The following is a 21,140-nucleotide window of genomic DNA, read 5'->3' as shown; positions in this document are numbered from 1 at the left end:
TGCTGTATCTGACACCTGGTGATTAAGTATCTAAGGAGCTGCAAATGGTACTGATCTGTGTATACTCATCAGCAAACATCCCTACTTCTGACCTTATGTAATAGGGATGGTCATTGATAAATCAATTGAATGTGATTAGATATAGAACACTATACTGATGAAATCCTGTGGCAATAGCTCAAGGATGAGATGATTGATCTGTGATTTCTGTGAGCTAGGTATGATTCCAACCAGTGCAGAATTTCCTCCAAGTCCCATTGATTTCAATTTTGATATGTCTCCTGATGCCAAATTTGGCCAACTGCTGTTGGGTGCAACCATTCTGACCTCATTCTTGTGATCCAGTTATTTTATTCAGATTTTGCACTAAGTCCTGGAGGTTTGGAGCTAAGTGACATTGGTGGAACTGAAATTGAGTCTTGGTGAGCAAACTGTTGCTAAGTAAATATTGCTTGGTAGCACTGTTGACTACTCTTTTCATTATTGATGGAGAAGTAACTAACTTGGTTGAATTTCTCCTGCTTTTTGTGAACAGAATGTACCTGGAGAATTTTCCAAGTTATTGGGTCGATGTCAGTGCTGTACCTGTTTTGAATAACTTAACTGAAGTCAAGGCTACTTCTATAGCATAAGCTTTCAGCTGGGAACTTGACAGTGCCCACAGTATTTATTTTATCCCATACCTCCAGCCACTTCTTCATATCACAAGGAGTGAATCGAATTAGCAGCTAATAACAGTGGGAAATGCAGGAGGAGCTGTAACAGACCATCCAGTCGGAGCTTCTTGTAGCAGATGACTGCAAATATTTTCAGCTTTGTCTTTTGAGCATTAAAACCCAATCAATGAGCACCAGAATTCAGTGCATTTCTGCTGACCACCTTACAATCTTTATTCAATTGACACTGTGTTAGAATTTATAAGAAACCTACCAACTCAGCAGGGTACTGTGAACAGAATTCATCATACTTGTCTATAGAAAAAGAGACAATAGTACCATCAACAATACTATGGATTTGATCCCATGGCTTCCTACAAATGTCATGATAGATGCACATTGAAAGGATAATAAATGATTAAAAATGCTTTACAAAACTAGCTGGGGAGTTTATTAATATGCTGTTCAGCAATGGAGGAGGCTAACACTGACTCCCAAGTAACATAATGCTTTGAATTAATCTTCAAATGTGTTTGAGTTAGTGAAATTTCAAGTAATGATACTATGTATTTTAGCATAAAATATAAAATTTACAATGTAATGAATAAGTCAGTACTTGGAACATATAGGATAGAAAACAAATTGCCAAAAATTGGCTGTCAACTTATGTGGAATTGAAATAAGTGGCTAGCTCTGTAATTCCCTACAATAACGTCTCTGGTTGTGTTTCTTTTTGACCTTGCAATTTACATTTGCTGTTTCAACATTGACCTAAAGGGATAGCTGTATGAGTTGACAAATTTTTGTTCCTGTCCCAACTTCTTCTATCTGAAACAACCCAGATATTTTGACATTTTTAGCAATTAGTGTTTGAAATATAAAGTATTAAACAAAACAGCATCAAAGTTGCTGCTTCATTTCTTCTTCCCAAAGTTCTTTACATATATTAGCATTTTTTTGACAAAACAGAATGAATAAGTACTTATTTATATAAAACTGTAAAAGTATAGCAGACAGTAAGTGAGTTAAGGATCACAAGGAGGTAAATATTATAAGGAGAGGGACACTACCCCTTTAAGTTTGACGTGCAGACTTCAGTTTAAGGAAGATAGTATAAGTGGGCCTCATTAATTAACCTTTCAAAAGAGGTTAGAAGTCTGAGACTATTGAAGTTTTGTCCTGCATCAGTTAAAATTTGAATCTTTAATTACAAGCCAAGCATATCTTTTCTTAAGTGAAAGACAACATTTATTGATTAGTGTAGAAAAATCAATAATGCAATCTATTATTACTCAGCATAGTACATACTAATATGTTGTCCACTCCAAGTTTTATACACACACATACATATATATGTATCTGCACTATGTGATCCACCATTATTGTGGATCACTAATTTTAACAACCTATTACATTGACAAACTTAACATGGGTTCAGAAGTGTTAACGTAAATAGCTATTACTGTACAAAGATCATGAATATTGGCAGAACCCAAAGAATTATGTTTTTGAAAACAATTAACATTACTGCATATAAAGTGTTTGAGATTTTGGAGAAGTTGAAAGTTTAACTTGTATAAAGTTTACAGACACATTGTTGAATTAAAAACACTAACTGGGCCTTTTTTGTATTTTCGTGGTTTTGATCGGTGACATAATTTAAAAGAGAAATAGTCCCTGACAGCACAAAGTACCTCTTATAACATTTTAAAATTTATTGCTGACAAATAATTGAATCACTGCATAAATGATTAAAACTAAAGTCTGTGACAATAGTCTGTTAATACAGCTTTGTGGCACATATGTGATATCATTGATTGAGGGTGCTGTACCTGTATTGAATAGCTTAACTGAGTTTGCTACTTTTTGGTTATGAATACTGTAAAATTTAACAGTGGCTTTTGACAATCAAATCAACCTATTAAGTTGTTAAATGTGCAAATGCAAGTGCAATGAAAATATTGCTTTTTGCTATTCTTTATATTCATTTTACAAAATGAATAGTAACACTGAATTATTCTTTTAAAATAACCACTACACCAACTGGGAAAGTGCGATAATACCCATGGTAGCTTAAAAAAAAGAGTTGCTGGTGTTCATTCATTCAGACTTGAAGAGCTTACATTTGTTTGTGCAAATTGCAAGTACCTGCAGAACCACAGTTTCCCCTTTTATCTGAATATTTTGAAATTTGAGATATCCTGTATGTAATGTAGTTCTCATTACATAAAGGATATTGCTTTAGAAGCAGTGGCTACTATACCAATTGTCAATAATGAGAGAAACTCTCAACTTTTCTTAAGAAAAACATTTTAACAGTGGAAGCTGTATGAATTATTTATTATGAATTGAAAAAGAGCAGATGAAGGTCACGGTATGTGTCAGTTACCCCATCACTTCATGGAAGGGTCTTTTCCTGGCCTTTACTTTGATTATATATATATTCACTGTTTCCATGTATAAAATCTAGAATCACACCATGTAAAAGAATAGCCTGTTAAAGTGTGGGGATTGGAGGCAGCATGCTATAATGCAGGAGCACAATAATTGTGATGGGGGAGGGGCATTCAATATATGGTAGGAAATTATATTGCAATGGAGGACGTGATTACATGGTACGGGATGGTCAACAACAGTCACTATCAGCTGTCTTTGAGTGGGTGGAGGGACAATGCAGCATGATTCAAACCCTAACCTATCTGAATCCCTAAGTTTAAACCAACTACAACATGAAGAGACCTGGGGAAGTCCTGGAACAACAGGAAAAGGTACCTTAACACTGGGCCTTTTCGCCTATCGCCTTTTTTTACATACTGCCACCTCATTCAGAGCTTACAATTCACATTACTTCTATCTTGCTTTGCCTTTTAGTGCAGAAGTAAAGCCAGATCACCTTGGTATGTTTGTCAGCAGTGATCAGTCAAGGAGATGGACATGTTGCTGTATGACACTGTGCTATGCTAATGTCATGCCTATAACAAATGCCGGGAGTTAATGCAGCAAACAAACTGTATATGCATCAACCAAATGGCCATATCTCATAGTCTATAAGGAGTACAACTCAGTCATGTCAAGGGCCGCTGCTGTAAATCAGGAAGCCCAGCCACAGTCAAAGGCAGTGTCCAAGAGGAGTTCAGGGGCTTGGGTATGGTCGGTTAATAAATTTGGGTAGACAGGGATTCTATATCATTAGAGTCCACAGATCATTCCTGCTTGTCCAGTGTAATCATTCTATTGCTAGGTCTATCAAGCAGCTGTATAGAGATCAGTCATGGGTCTTGACACACATCAGTCAGGGCTGTCTTCAAAATTGGTCAGAGGAGGGGGCATGGGCCATAGTCAGTCCTGGATGCCTGTTCAGTAAAAGTCATGAGGTGGTGGTGTTGGTGTTGGACTGGGGAGGACAAAATCTGAAGTCACATGACTCCAGGTTATAGTCCAACAAGTTTATTTAAAATCACAAGCTCTCAGAAGGTAGTACCTTCACCTGACGAAGTGCCTTCTCCCCAAAAGCTTGTGATTTCAAATAAACCTGTTGGACAATAATCTCTTGTCATGTGACTTCTGACTAAAAGTCAAGGCAGGCTATTAAGGGCCATTGCTGTGATGGACAAGTTTGGGAAGTTAATAGTGGGGATTGAAGGCAGTGTGCTACAATACAGGGTCACAATAATTGTGACAGGGAGGCAATTCAACAAAGAAGGATGGGAGAATATTTTATGTTGGATGACCTGCATTACGGTGGGAGGGGAATGGTCATCAACAGTCACCACCCCTGTCCCTGAGAGGAATGTGGCTGGGGCAATAGTGCAATTTGTTGGTTGGCATGACTAAGATGTAGTTCCAGGGCTCAGGGGGTATTTTTGAGAGATGTAGATTTAAACGAAAGACTGAGTGGGAATGTGTGGAAGCTCAGAACTAATGGACTGATAGGGAGTGCAAGGAAGAAAGGAGCATAAAGTGTTGAAGGTGACCTAAATTAACAGCCAGGTGCAGGAAACCTAGTTTAATTTTGGTAAAATTCAGTCCTATGTCTCCTGATTGTAAGTGATGCAAATTTTTCTATTCCTCCAACTTTAGAAGAATCTTGCCATGTATAATATAATTACTATGAAAGTTCTTTTCCCTCACCCCTTAAAATATCTTAAGGTGTTTTCTGCATTGAACTGCACCAGCCACCTGTTTATTAATCTATATTCTTCTTTTCCCATTCTTCCACATTTCTTAGTTTGCTGCCAACAAAATATAACATCATTTCTCATTCTTATATTGGAATCATTTATATTAATGAAGAACAAAGAGATACCAGCACAGATCCCTGTGGCACAGCATCAATAAACTGAATTAGAGTGGAAGTATGTCCTGAATGTGCTAACAGCTTCATTGTAGAGATTACTAAAAGTAGAACAATTTTTCCAACAGCAGACCACTTAGGAACTGCTTCAATCTGGAGAAAACAAAATGTGTGAATTGAGCAGTTAAAGTGAAATCTTTTGTATATGTTGCCACTCTATTAGAAGAGACAGCAAGGTGATCCTGTCTGTAACAATTTCTGAAACTGGTGGATGTTTTTGCCTTTGCTCATTATGTTGATATTTTTGTTAAATTAATTTTTTAAACACTTCCTCTTCCAGACATGCTAATTTGCAGTTAATATGACAAGGTCTGATAGTGGATCTAGGGATCTCTCCAGTTTTCTGCACTACCTTGACAGTTTCCCTGTCCCTTTCTGACGTCAGTAAGAAAAATGATGGAGGAGAGAATTGAAAGCAAAATACTGTGGTTAAAACTGAAATAAAAGCAGAAGGAGCTGGAGAAAGGCCTGGATGCACCTGTGGAGAGAAAAACAGAGTTAACATTTCAAGTCCAGTACAACTGTTTGGAAAGAAATGTTGCCTCTGCCACCTATACCTCTGCAATTTATTACTGGATGCAGATAGCATTACACCAACCCTCTATCAGATATTTCACCAATAATTTGGTAAGTAATTAGACATCCATAAATGTGTTGCACATTACCACATCCCAGGGATCATGGATTATTTCAGTCTTGCTGCACTCACACCAAACTAACTGATGCCCACTTATGAAGAGGAGCACGACTACATGTGTGGAAAGACCAAATTTTACATTTATGCCACTACCAGGGAAAAAAAGCTAACAACAATGTTTAGTTATTGTTGAGGGCAAAGATCATTGATATAAATAGTTGCAAATATATAATACTGTGAGTTCCATGAGCAGAATGTTTTCTGAGATTTAAGCAGAGGCAGATTTCCATTTCTATTCTCATTTTCGTCCTCATTCTGGGTGAGCAAGAACAGAAAAGTAGTGATGATTAGGAGATGATGGGAAGGGAATTGACTGCTTCTTTCCCTTCTTCTTGAACTGGACCTCCATTCTCAATATTGAACTGAGATTGTCAATATATGATTCACTCCTCCAATGCACTTTCTTTCTATCTGTACCAATATTCATTTTGTAATATAAAATGTCCAGTAATGTACACATTATACCTATTGTTTTGAAGCATAATACCAGAGGTAACAAGGACAGAACTAGTCATAGTCTTCTTGTGTTAGAAACAGTTGTCATCTGAGTTAACCAGCACTTTCCTGAATATGGAAGAGACACTAACATCAGATTTAAGGGAGAGATAGCTGAAATAGATAGATTCTTGATTAGTAAAGGGACGAAGGGTTATGTGGAGAAGACAGGAGGATGGGGCTACAAAACATATCAGATTTGATCAAATGATGGAGCTGACTCGATGGGTCGAATGGCCTAATTCTGCTCCTGTATCTAATGGTTTTATAAATTAGAATACACATCAGATGAACATTAGATACCCCAGGACAGCCAATATGTTATAGAAGCAAAAGCTGCACTTGGACTAGGTAGAGATAATCCAACCATATCTTCTATGGCAAAATCCTCCTGAAATGATACAAATATAGTGTTAATTCCAATTGGATAGAGTTAATCAGGAAACTGTGATGAAACCTTTGCTGAAAAGTCATTATGCTACTTTCGTAAAAACAAAATCTGCAACTGATGTTTTCTGAGTTCATGAAACTGGAATATTGGAGAGTTCCCTAGATGCAGTCTAATTTCATATGAGTAATCAGTACACTAAGCCCTGATAGCTTAAAGTACTCTGCTTTATTTTGTAAATGTAAACTAGCACAATAGAGAGGTGTTACAAAAATTTGATCAGCTTGATAAACAATAAAACATTGGAAATTTAATCAAAAGTCAAATCAAGACAGTGTAATGAGCAGCCATGGGATTTGTGCAATATACTCCAAGAAGGCTGACTTGATAATTCAAAATTAACAAAATGACAAATGAATTATACTTAACACCAAAAATAGGATACAATATGTTTCATTACTTGTGCTGTAATTAATATTTTGTTTACACTCACAAAAAAGAAATGTCAAACAAAACCCAAGTTTAAATGGGAACTATATTGTTATGTGGGTTATGACATTCATCTGTTGAAGTCCAGGTGATACAATTATCTAGTAACATTTATTCTGATTGCATTTGTGCCAAGTGGGGAGTAGGTAAATAGTGCAGAACAGTGTAGCACTGTTTAAGGATTAGTTTTGGGCCTACCAAACTGTTTCCTTTTAAACAATCTGTGAATTACAACAAGAAACTCTGAGTACATTATCATGCCCTATGTACGAATAATGGCCACCAGTCTATAAAATGTGTTGAATAAAGTGAATCAACTTGAAATGAAGAGAGAAACTCAAAGGAGATATTTAAAAGGAGGAATTTCATGCATCGTGGTGATTTTGATTGCAAAATACACAACAACACAGCTGGTATGGTTGGCCCAAGCAATAATAATGCATCTCCATACAAGATATTCATTTTTGTTGCTTTGAAGTTAATAACACGCAAAACTCACCATAGTATTGGCTTTTGTTTGAAAATAATACCATGTGGTCAGCATTCATGTTATTCTTAATATTGCTGAAACTATAAAAATAGAAAATCGTAATTGAGTAAATATCAATTTATTTTTCAGAAAGTAAGTGACAAAGAAGAATTAGAAATAGAATTAATAAAAGCATATTTGCATTAATCTTTAATTCCAGTGTTCTGATCATCCAGAATCAAATATTTTGATGCTGAGTATTTGGTCAACAATACAATTGACCAGAAGCTGATCTGGATATAAATACTGTGGCTATAAGAGCAGGTCATAGGTGAGGAATCCTGCAGTGAGTAACACCTCCTGACTCCCAAAACGCTGTTTGCTAATGCACAAGTCAAGAGATTGATGGGTTTACTTCACCTGATTGAATGAATACAGTTCCAACAACACTTAAGAAGGTTGACACCATCCAGGACAAACTAGCCAACATCCACAGACCCTCACTTTATTCATCACTAAAAGTCAGCAGCAGCAGTATGCATCATTTACACGAAGCGCTGTAGAAATTCACCAATGATCCTTAGACAGCATCTTCCAAACACACAGCCAGCATTATCTAAAAAGACAAGGGCAGCAAGTCCATAAAAACACCATGACCTACAAGTCTGTCTCCAAGCCACTCACTATCCTGACCGAGAACATAGATTGTAAAACATAGAATGCACAGCACAGGACCTGGCCCTTCAGCTCATGACATTGTGCTGAACATGATGCCAAATAAAACTAATCCCTTCTGCTTGCCCTTGGTCCATACCTATTCATTCCTTGCATTTTCATGAGCTTATCTAAAAGTCTTTTAAATTCCCATACTGTATCTGTCTCAACCACCACCCCATGCAGTGCATTCCAGACACCTGCTACTCTCTGTGTAAAAGACTTGCCCCTCACACCTCCTTTGAACCTTACCACCTCCCCCCCCCCCCCCCCAACCCCCAACTTAAATGCATGCCCCTTAGTTTTAGACATTTCAACTCTGGAAATGATTCTGACCATCAACCCTGTGTATGTGTCTCATAATTTTATAGACTTCTATCAAGTCCCCCCTCAGCTTCCAAAGAAAACAGCCCAAGTTTTTCTAGCTTCTCTGCTTGTAGCTCATGCCCTTTAATCTAGGCAGCATTCTGGTAAACCTCTTCTGCATCCTCTCCAAAGCCTCGACATCCTTCCTGTAATGTAATGACCAGAATTGAATGCAATACCTAACCAAAGTCTTATAAAGCCGCAACATGACACCTTGATTCTTGTACTCAATTCTCTGACCAATAAAGGCAAGTATGCCATATGCCTTCTTTTTCACATTGTTCACGTACTAGTCAGTTTCAGGGAGCTATGCACTTGAAACCCAAAATCGCTCTGTACATTATTGTTGTTCAGGGTCCTGCAATTAACTGGATACTTTTCCTCAACATCTGATCTCCCACAGTGCAGCACCTCACACTTACCCAAATCAAACTCTATCTGCCATTTCTCCACCCATATCTGCAACTGATGTATATCCCGCTGTATCCTTTTACACTATCCATTGATCTTTATATTGTCTGCAAATGTGTTAATCCACCCATCTACATTTTCATCCAAGTCATTTCTATATATCACAAACAGCAGAAGTCCCAGTACGGATCCCTGCGGAACACCACCAGTCACGAACCTCCAGCCTGAAAAACATTTTTCCACCACTACACTGTGCCTTCTATGGACAAGCCAATTCTGAAGCCAAGTCACCGTGGATCCCATGCATCTTAATCTTCTGGATGAGCCTACCATGAGGGATCTTGTCAAAAGCTTTATGAAAATCCACATAGACAATATCCACTCACCTTTGTCATCTCCTCTAAAAATTCAATCAAGTTAGTAAAACATGACATGCCCTGCACAAAGTCATGCTGACTGTCCCAGGGCTCAAGGGGTGTTTTTGAGAGATGGAGATTTTCACTATATCTCAGTCCATGTGACAATAATAAATCAAATCAAATCAAATACATCAAGTACTCACCGCATCTATGACTTAACCAGACTTTATGACTGAAGTAGTTGTTGCACCAATTATTTAATTTTGAAAACCTTCAAAGTAAAGAGAGAAGAAATCTTAATATGAGTCAAATCCTAAACCATGGAAATTTTTAATTGTTCCAGTCCTGAATTGGAATTCCTAACTACAAATCCATTTATAAATAAATTAGGACCTCTCACAGCAATGTCTGGTATGGAAAATGTGTTTTTTTCCATTTGATTAAGATTAAAGTCTGCAGCATGAAGTACCAAAAGAGAACTTACAGAATAAATAGAGTTCACTTTCAGTCATTTTCACGAAGTCTTAAATTACTTGTATATTAAATAGTTTTGGTTCTCATTAAAAAACATTGTTATCATACTTTATGCTTTTTTTCATGTCAATAAGTTTTTTGGAATATTTCAGGCAATTGTTTTAGTTAAGTCTCTAAATATACTTGGCCTCTTCAGGGTAGGTATCTGCAAATCAAGGTGCAATAGTTTTATTTCCCATACTGGACCCGAAGGCCTCATAGCAATTTCAGAGTTGTTAAAAGCACATTTGGCGCTCAACAAATTACTCAGCACAGAGTCACACAGAGAGATTTTAGTGCCATAACAGATGTCTTAACAGAATGCATACTTTTTCCATAAAAGAGTGAACATTCTCTTTATTTGCTTCTCACGTCCTCTAAGCATGGATCACTAAATTGGTTTGAACTGAGTAGGCAGGAATGCATTCTTCATCCTCCTTGATGTGTTTTTTTTTGGAAAGTTGCCTACAAAACACAAATACAATTTGAATGCTAGAACAACTGACATTCAGCAGCTGTTGCAATAAAGAACTCAAAGACCCAATGATAGACTTGCTTTGGCAATTGCGAAGCTACTGTCCATGTCTCAGTTGTTTTCAGCTCTGTAAATGGAATATATCACTGAGAAAGGAACCCTTCCAGTTGCACTAGGCATATTCCTCATCATCTGATATGGAGCTCTGTGTTCAGCAGGAATCGTGAAACAAAGGGGACAGTATCCTATAGGAATAGCTAAAGACAATCATTTATATTTCATTGGAGCCATTGCAGGTTGAAACTTCACAAAATCTTCCATAATGAATAGCTCATTTTAAACCTTAATTATTTCATTAATCCTACATAGTAATTTCCCTAATGGAAATTTTTATTTTGTAACATACAATTTTATAACATTGTATGCATCAATGTTGCCATATAAGTGGCACATTCCCCACTTGCCTATTTGAAGTTTTAAGTCTTTCATCAACGCTTGCATTGTAAAAGCAGAGGGAAGAATTTGGTCTCAGCATTTTAAATGTTCATGTAACAGCAATTTCTAGAGTTGGTTTAAATAACAAACGCTTTAATGTTATTAGAGTAGCAAGGGCTAAATTTTGACAACTGATGTTGGTAACTTGAGTTGGAAACTTTCCTGAGTCACTGGACCCATCTTAGTAAATAGGAGCCTGAACTGTGAGATTTTTGTTCAGTTGGGGAATGGGATGCAGAACAATGGCAGCAATGGGAATAAGCAAGTATTGGGATTGACTGATTAGAGTGCCGTCTTTGGGAGCTGAGTCTAGTTGATTTACATGAATGTAGACCTTCCTGTCCTCACCTCTCACTCCACCGAATGTCCTACCCAACCTCTCCCACCCCATAGGCCTTATCCTATATGCCAACTTAATAGCTATTGTCCTGACATCTACCATGGACAGACCTCATAAGCATGTAGAAATGAAATAAAATAAACTTTTTAAAATCTGTTGCAGCTTATCTTATACAAGTCTTGATAGCAAAATAAACTTTCCATTCAAAATCCAGTAACAAAGCTATTAAATCTCAACTGGTTCTTTTCTTTTAAAAGCAAAGAAGCCTCTGTTGACACCCTAATCCTTTAACAGCCTCTTTAAGCTGCCAATCAAACTGTACCTCAAATTGCTCTGCTGAAGGTTTTTAGCTTTCAAAATTCAATTAAACATTCATTCTGAATAGTACTGAGGAAATATTAGCAAAGAGTATTGAAAATACCCAAAAAGGTACATTTGTTGACATACAAGACAAAGCAGTCCAGCATAGGCTTGTTTTAAGCAATCACCTTGATCTACAACCAGTTTTTAAAAAATAGTTTACAGGGGGATCTTCAAAAGTTCCAGATCAAGTTCAGTAAATATGCATCATCAATCCTTCATGGACACATATGTCTGCTTCATAAATTCATAGATTCCCACATGATTGGTTAAGATTCCTTCAACAGTTAAAATGATGTTTGTTTGAATGCAGGAATGAACTGAAATGATATTGCTGAGTTTGATTTTCACTCCTGAGTGATTCACGTCATCCCACCCAACCCCTTCCCCTAACAACAAGATATCGAATCAGATGGGACATCTGCATCTAGGTCCTACATACCAGCTCTAAAGGTCTGTGACTCCACAAAAATGTAACCTTGAATATCAGATAGCTCTATTATAAAGCAACGTAACCACAGATGATGCCACAAAATGGAACAAACAGTAAATGTTTCTGTATGATTGTCTGTCATTTAATAATTCTCAACTTTTAAAATAAAGTAGATGCTTGCTTGTAGATAATTAAAAACAGATGAAACATACTTCAGTCACTTATAACTGTGTTCTGAGCTGCCCAACCGTATAATAGTCTATGTAAATTAAAATCAACATTTCAAACATCTATTCTCTTAAACAGTTAACAGATGTGCAGAAGTCTATTGCAAAGCTGAAACACAAAAGAAAAAGCTGTTTTAAAAATAGTATGTGAAAAGGGAAAGACAGTATAAAACACAAACTCTTCTCAGATGAACTCCCTCTTACTTCTGAAACAGAAATAGAAATTGCTGGAGAAACCCAGTAAGTCTGGCAGCATCGGTGCAGAGAAAACAGAGCCAATGCTTTGAGTCCAATGATCCTCCTTCAGAACTGACTTTAGCTATTGGCATATACGTTGAAGACAAGTACGGGGCGGTGGGGTGGGGGGGGGGGAGGTGGGGGGGGGAGGTGGGGAGCGGTAAGTGATATGTGAAGATGATACCCAGAGAGAGAACAGCAGTCGATCAGATAAAAGAATGGATAATGGTGAACCAGGAATAAAGAAAAGCTGATAATGAGGACCACTAGTGAGTGAAAATGAGCTGGCTGTGATGAAAGCAGTTCATGTGATGATAAGGCCAAGGTGTTGGGTGGGTAAGGAAGGTATTCAGGCCCTTGATGTTCAGTCCTACAGGCTCCAGTGTCCCTGAGCAGAAGATGAGATGCTGTTTTTTCAGCTTGCATTGAGCCTCACTGCACCAGGTTTGAGACAGATATGGTGGTCAGAGAACAAGGTAGTGTGTTGAAATGACAGGCAACCAGAAGCTCAGGGTAATTTTTGCAGATGGAACGTAAGTGTTCCACAAAGTGGCCTCCCAATCCACGTTTCATTCCCCAAATATATAAAGGAGACCACATTGTGAGCAGTGAATACAGTAGACTGGATTGAATGATGTTCAGGTGAATTGCTGCTTCACCTGGAAAGTATATCTGAGGCCTTGAACAGTGAAGTAGGAGGAAGTAAACAGGCAGGTGTTACACCTTCTGTGATTGCATGGGAAGCTACCAGGGGTGGGGAGAGGTGTCGGGAACGGAGGATGTATGGACCATGATATCCTAGAAGAAAGGCTCCATGCAGAATACCAATGTGGGAGGGGAGATGAATATGTATCTGATGATGGCATCCCACAGGAGGTGGTGGAAATGGCGTATAATGATCCTTTGTATAAAGATGCTGGTGGAGTGGAAAATGAGGACCAGGGGATCATGTCACTGTTGTGGGAGGGAAGAGAAAGGGGAAAGGCAGCAGTGCAGGAAATAGTTGGACACAGCTAAGTGCCCTGTTTACCATGGTAGCGGGGAATCCTTGGTTGAGGAGAAATGGGGACATTTCTGATGCCCCCCTGCAGAAATTGGCATCATCAGAACAGATGCAATTGCTTAGAGAAACTGAGAGACTGAACTGGAATCCTTACAGGAAACAAAATGTGAGGATGTATTGTGCAGATAACTGTGGGAGTTGATGGGTTTGTAGTGTATGTCGGTGGCCAGCCTATTCCCAAAAATGGAAACAGATGTTAAGGAAGGGTAGGAGGAGACAAAGATGGAGCAGATGAAAGTGAGGAAATTGGAAGCAAAATTGATAAATTTTTCCAGTTCCAATTGAGAGAGAGAAGCAGTGCTGATGATGTCATTGATATAATGGAGAAAACGTTGTGGGTTGGGGCCCAAGTAAGACTGGAACAAGGAATGCTTTACATGCCCCGCAAAAAGACAGGTATAACTGGGGCCAATGGGTACCTATGGCCATGCCTTTGATATGAAGAAAGTGAGAGTGTTTAAAGGAGAAGTTGTTCAAAGTCAAGATGAGCTCGTCCAGATGGAGGAGGACATTGGTGGATGGGGACGATTCAGGCCTTTTTTTCAGGAAATTGTGGAGAGGCCTGAGACCATCCTGATGGGGGATAGATGCGTAAAGGGATTGCACAACCATGGTCACGAGGAGACTGGGGAGCCCACAAACTTGAAGTTCTGAAATCGCAGGTAGATAGGTTAGTGAAGAAGGTATCTGGTATACCCTCCTTTATTGGTCAGAGTATTGAGTACAGGAGTTGGGAGGTCATGTTGCGGCTGTACAGGACATTGGTTAGGTCACTGTTGGAATATTGCATGCAATTCTGGTCTCCTTCCTATCTGAAGGATGTCGTGAAACTTGAAAGGGTTCAGAAAAGATTTACAAGGATGTTGCCAGGGTTGGAGGATTTGAGCTTTAGGGAGAGGTTGAATAGGCTGGGGCTGTTTTCTCTGGAGCATCGGAGGCTGAGGGGTGACCTTACAGAGGTTTATAAAATTATGAGGGGCATTGATAGGATAAATAGACAAAGTCTTTTCCCTGGGGTAGGGAGTCCAGAACTAGAGGGCATCTATTTAGGGTGAGAGGGGAAAGATATAAAAGAGAACCTAAGAGGCAACTTTTTCACTCAGAGGGTGGTAGGTGTATGGAATGGGCTGCCAGAAGAAGTGGTGGTGGCTGGTACAATTGCAACATTTAAAAGGCATTTGGATGGGTATATGAATGGGAAGAGTTTGGAGGAATATGGGCCAAATGCTGGCAAATGGGACCTAGATTGGGTTGGGATATCTGGTTGGCATGGATGGGTTGGACAGAAGAGTCTGTTTCCATGCTGTACATCTCTATGACTCTATGATGTAAAGTGTCAGAAGAATTATGTGGGAAGGGAGTGAACAAGGAAAGAAAAAAATCAAGTTGCGTAGGAAGGGATGAGTTCCATTGGGCAGGAGCAGGCAGAAACAATGTGTATGCCTGAGCAGCACAGTTTATGGATTTTGGGAAGATGGTAGAAATGAGCTGTGCAGTGTTTTGGGACCATGAGTTTGTAAGCAGCTGGGGGGAGATCATCAAATAAGATGAGACTACCAACCATCGTGGACTCAGAGCCTGATGTTCAATGGTAGCATCATGCTCCAGCATTCCTTAATTTTATTGAGTTCCTTTAAAAGAAAATTTTACAAAGAATAGTTTTGTGTCAATGAATGTTTATATTTATTTAGTACTATGGGCTGTTCCAAGTGAATGAGTGTGAACCTGAGCTGAGGTTTAACCAGAGATTGGCTAAGTGTCAACTTTAGTGAGTTCATGGTGTGCTCTGGTCCATGAGTCCAAGCGAGTTTTCTTATGCTATCTTCTCAATTATGCTCCATTACCTATGCATGATGTCCCCATTCTATCCTGATTATGCATTCTCTCACTCATCACAGACCAAAGTAGTGACCGCTGTGGACCTTCTGGGAATCCTGCTGCTTGCATCATCTTTGAAGCACCACTGTTCACCTGGTCAAGTACTGGAAGCCCAGAGCTGTCCCGTACAGCTCCTGACAATTGTCCCAGATATGTCAAACTGAGGGTAATTGTCAACTGCCTTGCTGATGGCGACCTGAAGATTCTGCTGGACAGAGGTGCATATAGCCCCTGCTGACAGAGTATGGCCTGAGATGCTTGTGCCTGGTGTCCAAGATGGTAACTCAGAGGAGCAAGCAGTGAACTGGAATACCAAGGTAACTGCTCTGACTTTTGTGTTGGGAATTCTTGCCATCTAGTTTCTATCCCATAGATGAGAGAATGGGAAACATGTGTCAAAGAGACAAAATTATGTAATAAGAACATATTACTGCATGCTAGTGCATGAATCTCGGCCTCTTGTGACTCACTGGTCAGAGTCCTGTCTTGCCATTCAACACTTGGTTGTAAAATGGGATCTTTTGCTCTCAATGTCGAGGTACTCCCTGTTGACCATCTCGTGTCACTTTCCCAAATCTCTTGCCAATGCCCGTGTCATTCAGCACCAGAGAAGATTCTGCCCCCTTTTTTTCATATAATGTTTTAATAACTGACCTTTAGCATGACTCCAACTGTTAGAAAACTAATGGTATTTCCAGGAAGTATAGTCAGTGGTCAGTTGACAAACCTGCGCCACAGCCATAATGTGCTACAGTAGACTAAATTGCTGCAGAGTAGGAGTTCTGCTCCTCATTGGCATGATGTCCCAACCTGTGGAGCTGCCAGCCAAAACAGTTACCCAGTGACACAGAGGTCCTGGCAGCACAATATGTCGATATTGTGTGTCGCTGAGATTGCAACAAGTGTCAAGAGGGAGGCCTTCATTGGAATCTGGGTTCCAGTTAATTAAAAGCCATTATCTGAATTGGGTTTTGTCACCTAAGGGAAGTGGGTGATGGTGACAAAAAGGGTTAGAGGGGTTTTTATAAATTCATACAGTGATGATGGGAGGGTTACCATCTATCTCTGCTTTGTCAGTTTTTGTGTTCAGTTCTTCATTCCCATTTACCATGCATTGAACCATGGAACCATAGAAAAATACGGCATAGAAAATGGCCATTCGGCCCATCGTATCTGCATCAGCTGGGTAAACTAGCCACTGACTTTACCGTTTACCAGCATCTAGACTATAATCTTGCAGGTTACTACATTTCAGATGCAGATGCTGGTTTCTTTTAAATGAGTTGAAGTTTCTGCCTCAACCATTAAACTCAGCAACAAATTCCAGACACTGACCGCCCTCTGGATGAAGAGAGTTTTCCTCAAATAACCTCTAATCCTTTCAACAAGAACCTTAAATCTGTGTGCCTAGATACTTGACCTCTCCACTCGGAGAAATGAGTCTTGCCTGTCCACTCTATCCAAGTTCCTCTTTATTTTGTATACCACGATTAAACCAACCCTCAGCCTCCTCTGTTCTAAGCATAACAATTCCAGCTTATCCAGCTTTTCTTCAGATCTGCAATTTTCCAGCCTTGGTAGCATTCTTATCAATCTCATCTACTCTGTCCAAAGCAATTATGCTCTCCATGTGCTGACCAGAACTGTACACAAAACTGTAGCCTAACCCGTATCTTATATAGTTCCAACATTACATCCCTGTCTCTGCTGTGAGGTCTTCAATAATATTGGACAACAACTTGAAGAATTTGCTTGAAGGCAAGTTAACAGCAGACACTCGTTAGGAAAACTATATGGGGTTAAATGGAAGTTCTAATTGGAGTACTTGGTAGAGTCTTTCTGTTTTTGGATTGCAAAGGAAATGTTGAATGTAATCCTGATATAAATTGTTCAAATTTGCAGAAAATACAAAATAGAGGGAGATCATGCTGGAGACTTGAATTCATTGAATACATGATCTGAGAAAGCTCTTCGCAAGTGTAATCGACCCTAGGGCGAAAGATGAGTTCAGTCAGGAACCCTGGACAATTTCAGATTACAATTTGTGTTTCCGAACCCAAGAATACTGTTTAAGTTCAACTTTAGTGAATTTATAATCAGGGTTGGTGCATTGTTTCTTCCTGCCTGATGTCTGATCTTCCTTGCACTAATATAAGTTTGGGTGGAACTTTCTATTTCGGGAGCAGTGTGGGCAAATGTCAAAACATTGGGAAAAATCAGAAAGTCAGAATTTCGATAAAAGGGAAGTAATTTTTGGATTTTTCTCATTAACTTTAAACCGCAACTTCAAGAGCACATTATTAAGTGGGAACTACCCTATTTCCATGCACCTGTATCTTATCATTACCCAACTCACTTCATCAATACATGACTTTCAATGCTCCTTTCCAGAAACAAATTCCTGACGTGGAGATTATCTGGGAGTTGCATCACACTGTTTGCTTGTTGTCCTCACTTTCATACAACATTGTCTTCACCGAAGCATCCCAGTATGCTCCTTGAAAAACATCTTTCTGCGATGTTTGTCCATGCATCAGCAAACCATCAAGTAACCCTGCCTGCACTCAGACAATCTTTCCATCAATCGCATTCACCATTTCAACCTTCAGAACTTGGCTTTGGAACTCAAGATTGCATGATTCCACTAGGTCGCAGTGACACATATATCTTTCATTCATCTATACAGGATCCATGTTAGAGCTCTGAGCTTCATTTCTGAGTATACATTCACTTTGTGCTTATTTGAAAGCTGCCAGCCTCTATGGTTTGCCTTACCTTTTAGTGCTCATTCCTGATGAAGGCCTTTTGCCCGAAACGTCAATTCTCCTGCTCCTCAGATGCTGCCTGACCTGCTGTGCGTTTCCAGCACCACACTTTCGACTCTAATCTCCAGCATCCACAGTCCTCACTTTCGCCTATTACGTTTTAGTGAACAACTCTTCTGTGATCAGTCACAGGCTGCCAAGCTCTGTGTCCCACATTTTTTCTTATTGAGAGAGAGCGAGAGAGACAGGCAGCTTGGTGGGGATCACTGAACGGTCTGGTTGGATATGTCGCCATATGGAATATTTCTATGTCATACCTACAACAGTTTACATGACAAATACAGAAAAAATATCAGGAATGCAAGGAAAGCAAGAAAAATGGAGGATGGGGAGATTAATTTACATCACAGGTGGATCCTGTAAGTTGCTTACAAAGTCAAAAAGTTGAAATATTGCTGTCTTTAGTTGATAGTCACCTGTGCAATAATGTGTGGCATGGTGACTCAATGGTTAGCACTGCTACTTCACTGCACCAGGGACCTGGGTTCGATTCCACCCTCAGGGTGTTGCAGAGTTTGCACAGTGTCACCAAACTGGTACTTGGTTTCTTCCCACAAACCAAAGATGGGCAGATTAGGTGAATTTTCCATTCTAAATTGCCCAGAACTAGTCCTGGTATATATGGGATTGTGGGGATCTGGGTGGGATGCCCTTTAAAGGGTCAGTGTGAACTCAATGGGCTGAATGACCTCTTTCTGCACTGTAGGGATACTGTGATGCAAAACAGCTGGCTGACACCACATGTAGAATAGGTGGAATAAGTTACTGCCTTTCTTTTTGGAGGCAGGCTAAGGTTGTTTGCATATGAGGCCCTGCTAGGGATAATTGCATTAATCATGCAACTGCTGAATGTGTAAGCCACTCATCTCAGAAAAGTTCAAAGTAATCAGTCAGTCAGAGTGTATTGTGGAGGTGAAGTCACATTTACCTGATCTATTGGAATTCTATGAGCAGTTTGCGCAAACTGAGAATAAACTGGAACTGATATATCCTCTATACTTTGATTTCCAAAAGGAATGTAATACAATGCTACATCAAAGTTCATTATAACAGTGGTGTATTGATGTGGACGGAAGATTAGCTGACCAACAGGAATCAGTAAACAGGGATAAATAAGGTTTTCTTGGGTTGGCAAGATGTAATGAGCGCCACAGGAATTGATGTTGGAATTTCAACTATTTACATACATGATTTGGATGAAGGGACAGAAGGCATAGTTGCCAAATTTGCTGATGACACATAGATAGGTGGAAAAGTAAGTTGTGAAAGGACTGAAGGAAGATGCAGAGAGAAAAAGATAATTTGAGTGGACAAAAATCTAGCAAATGAACTATAATGTGGGAAAATGTAAGATTGTCAATTTTGGCAGAAAGAATATAGCGGGGTTGCAGAAGTCTGTGATGTAGAAGGATGTTTGAGTGCATAAATCACAGAAGGTTAGCGTTCAGCTACAAATGAAATGGAAAAGCTCATAGAATCACAAAAGGAATTGAATACAAAAGTTGTGAGGTAACATTTCTGTGATTCTGTGACTCTGAGGTAATATGGCACTGGTAAGACCACATCTGGAGCTCTGTGCACAGTATTGGTCACTTTATTTAAGGAATGATGTAAATGCATTGGAAGCACTTCAGAGAATTTTTTTCAGATTAACAGATGGAAAAGCATGTGATTCCTTATGAGGAGAGGTCAGTCAGGCTAGGCTTGTATCTGTTGGATCTTAGAAGAGTAAGAGATGACTTGATTGAAACTCATAGGGGTCATGGCAGAGTAAATATGGAGAGGATTTTTTTTTCTTAGAGAATATAGAACTAGGGGACATTGTTTAAAATCAGGGATCTCCCAATTAAAGCAGCAATGAAGCAGCTTCTCTTCTCTCAAAGGGCTGTGAGTCGTAGGAACTCACTTGCTCAAAAGTGATGGAAGAAGAGTCCTTTAATATTTTCAAGGCAGAAAGAAGTAGATTCTTGGTGAGCAAGAGGATGAAAAGTTATTGGAGTCGGCAGGAATGCAGATTTGATGTCACAATCAGATCAGGCTGGAGTGACTAAATGGCCTACTCATCTTCTTTGTTCAAATGTATGGATCTGGCATCAAATTGCTCTTTTGCGGGAAGTCACTCAATGTCCAAGAATATATTGTATAAATTATGATCTCAAGCAATTGTGATACTTACATTGTTTTCACTAAATCCCCACTGACTACCTGCCTGCGTATTTGATGTGTAGATAACGGTAACTGGAGTCCTTGTGGCATTGCTTCAAATGTGAAGACAACATTGAACAAGAGAGCAATTACAATGTATCAGCAGCAGCAACAACACCAGCAGCTGCTGCTCAGCCTCCAGAAGAAAAAACAGCAAATGAAGATCCCACAAAGAGGTGGCGAATGAGATGACCCTACATCTGCAGGCAACACTCTCATTTTCTACAGCTCTTGGAAAGACATGGTAAGCGCAGATTAAGGACAGACCAGACCATCATCAGCAAACTGTATCATCTACTGGAGCAGGACTTGTGCTCAGAAGGACTGAATGGTCATCTCAGTTCTGCTGACATAAAAATTCAGGTGCCCTGGAATTTTTCCCCAGGTGCAGATCACTATTGACCGCACATATATTGCTTTGAGAGGCCCCTCTCAACTACCTGCAGAGTTCATCAACAGATAAATCCATTGATGCTAGATTTTGGAAGTCTGCATTCAACATCCTGAGTGCTGACATGTAACATACAAAGTAGAAAACTCACAGATTTTCAGGCTATAGAAAGGGGACAAGAGCTATCTTATTATTTATAAAATCCTCAGACTGAAGCAGAATGAAGATACATGTTTCGAGCAGGGCCATCATGAAACAAACTATCGATCTTAAGTTGAAGTTTCAATGCCTATAAAGGTG

The sequence above is a fragment of the Chiloscyllium punctatum genome, chromosome 27 (assembly GCF_047496795.1).
Source record: "Chiloscyllium punctatum isolate Juve2018m chromosome 27, sChiPun1.3, whole genome shotgun sequence".
NCBI classification, from domain to species: Eukaryota; Metazoa; Chordata; class Chondrichthyes; order Orectolobiformes; family Hemiscylliidae; genus Chiloscyllium; species Chiloscyllium punctatum.
Note: the sequence above shows the minus strand (reverse complement) of the source record.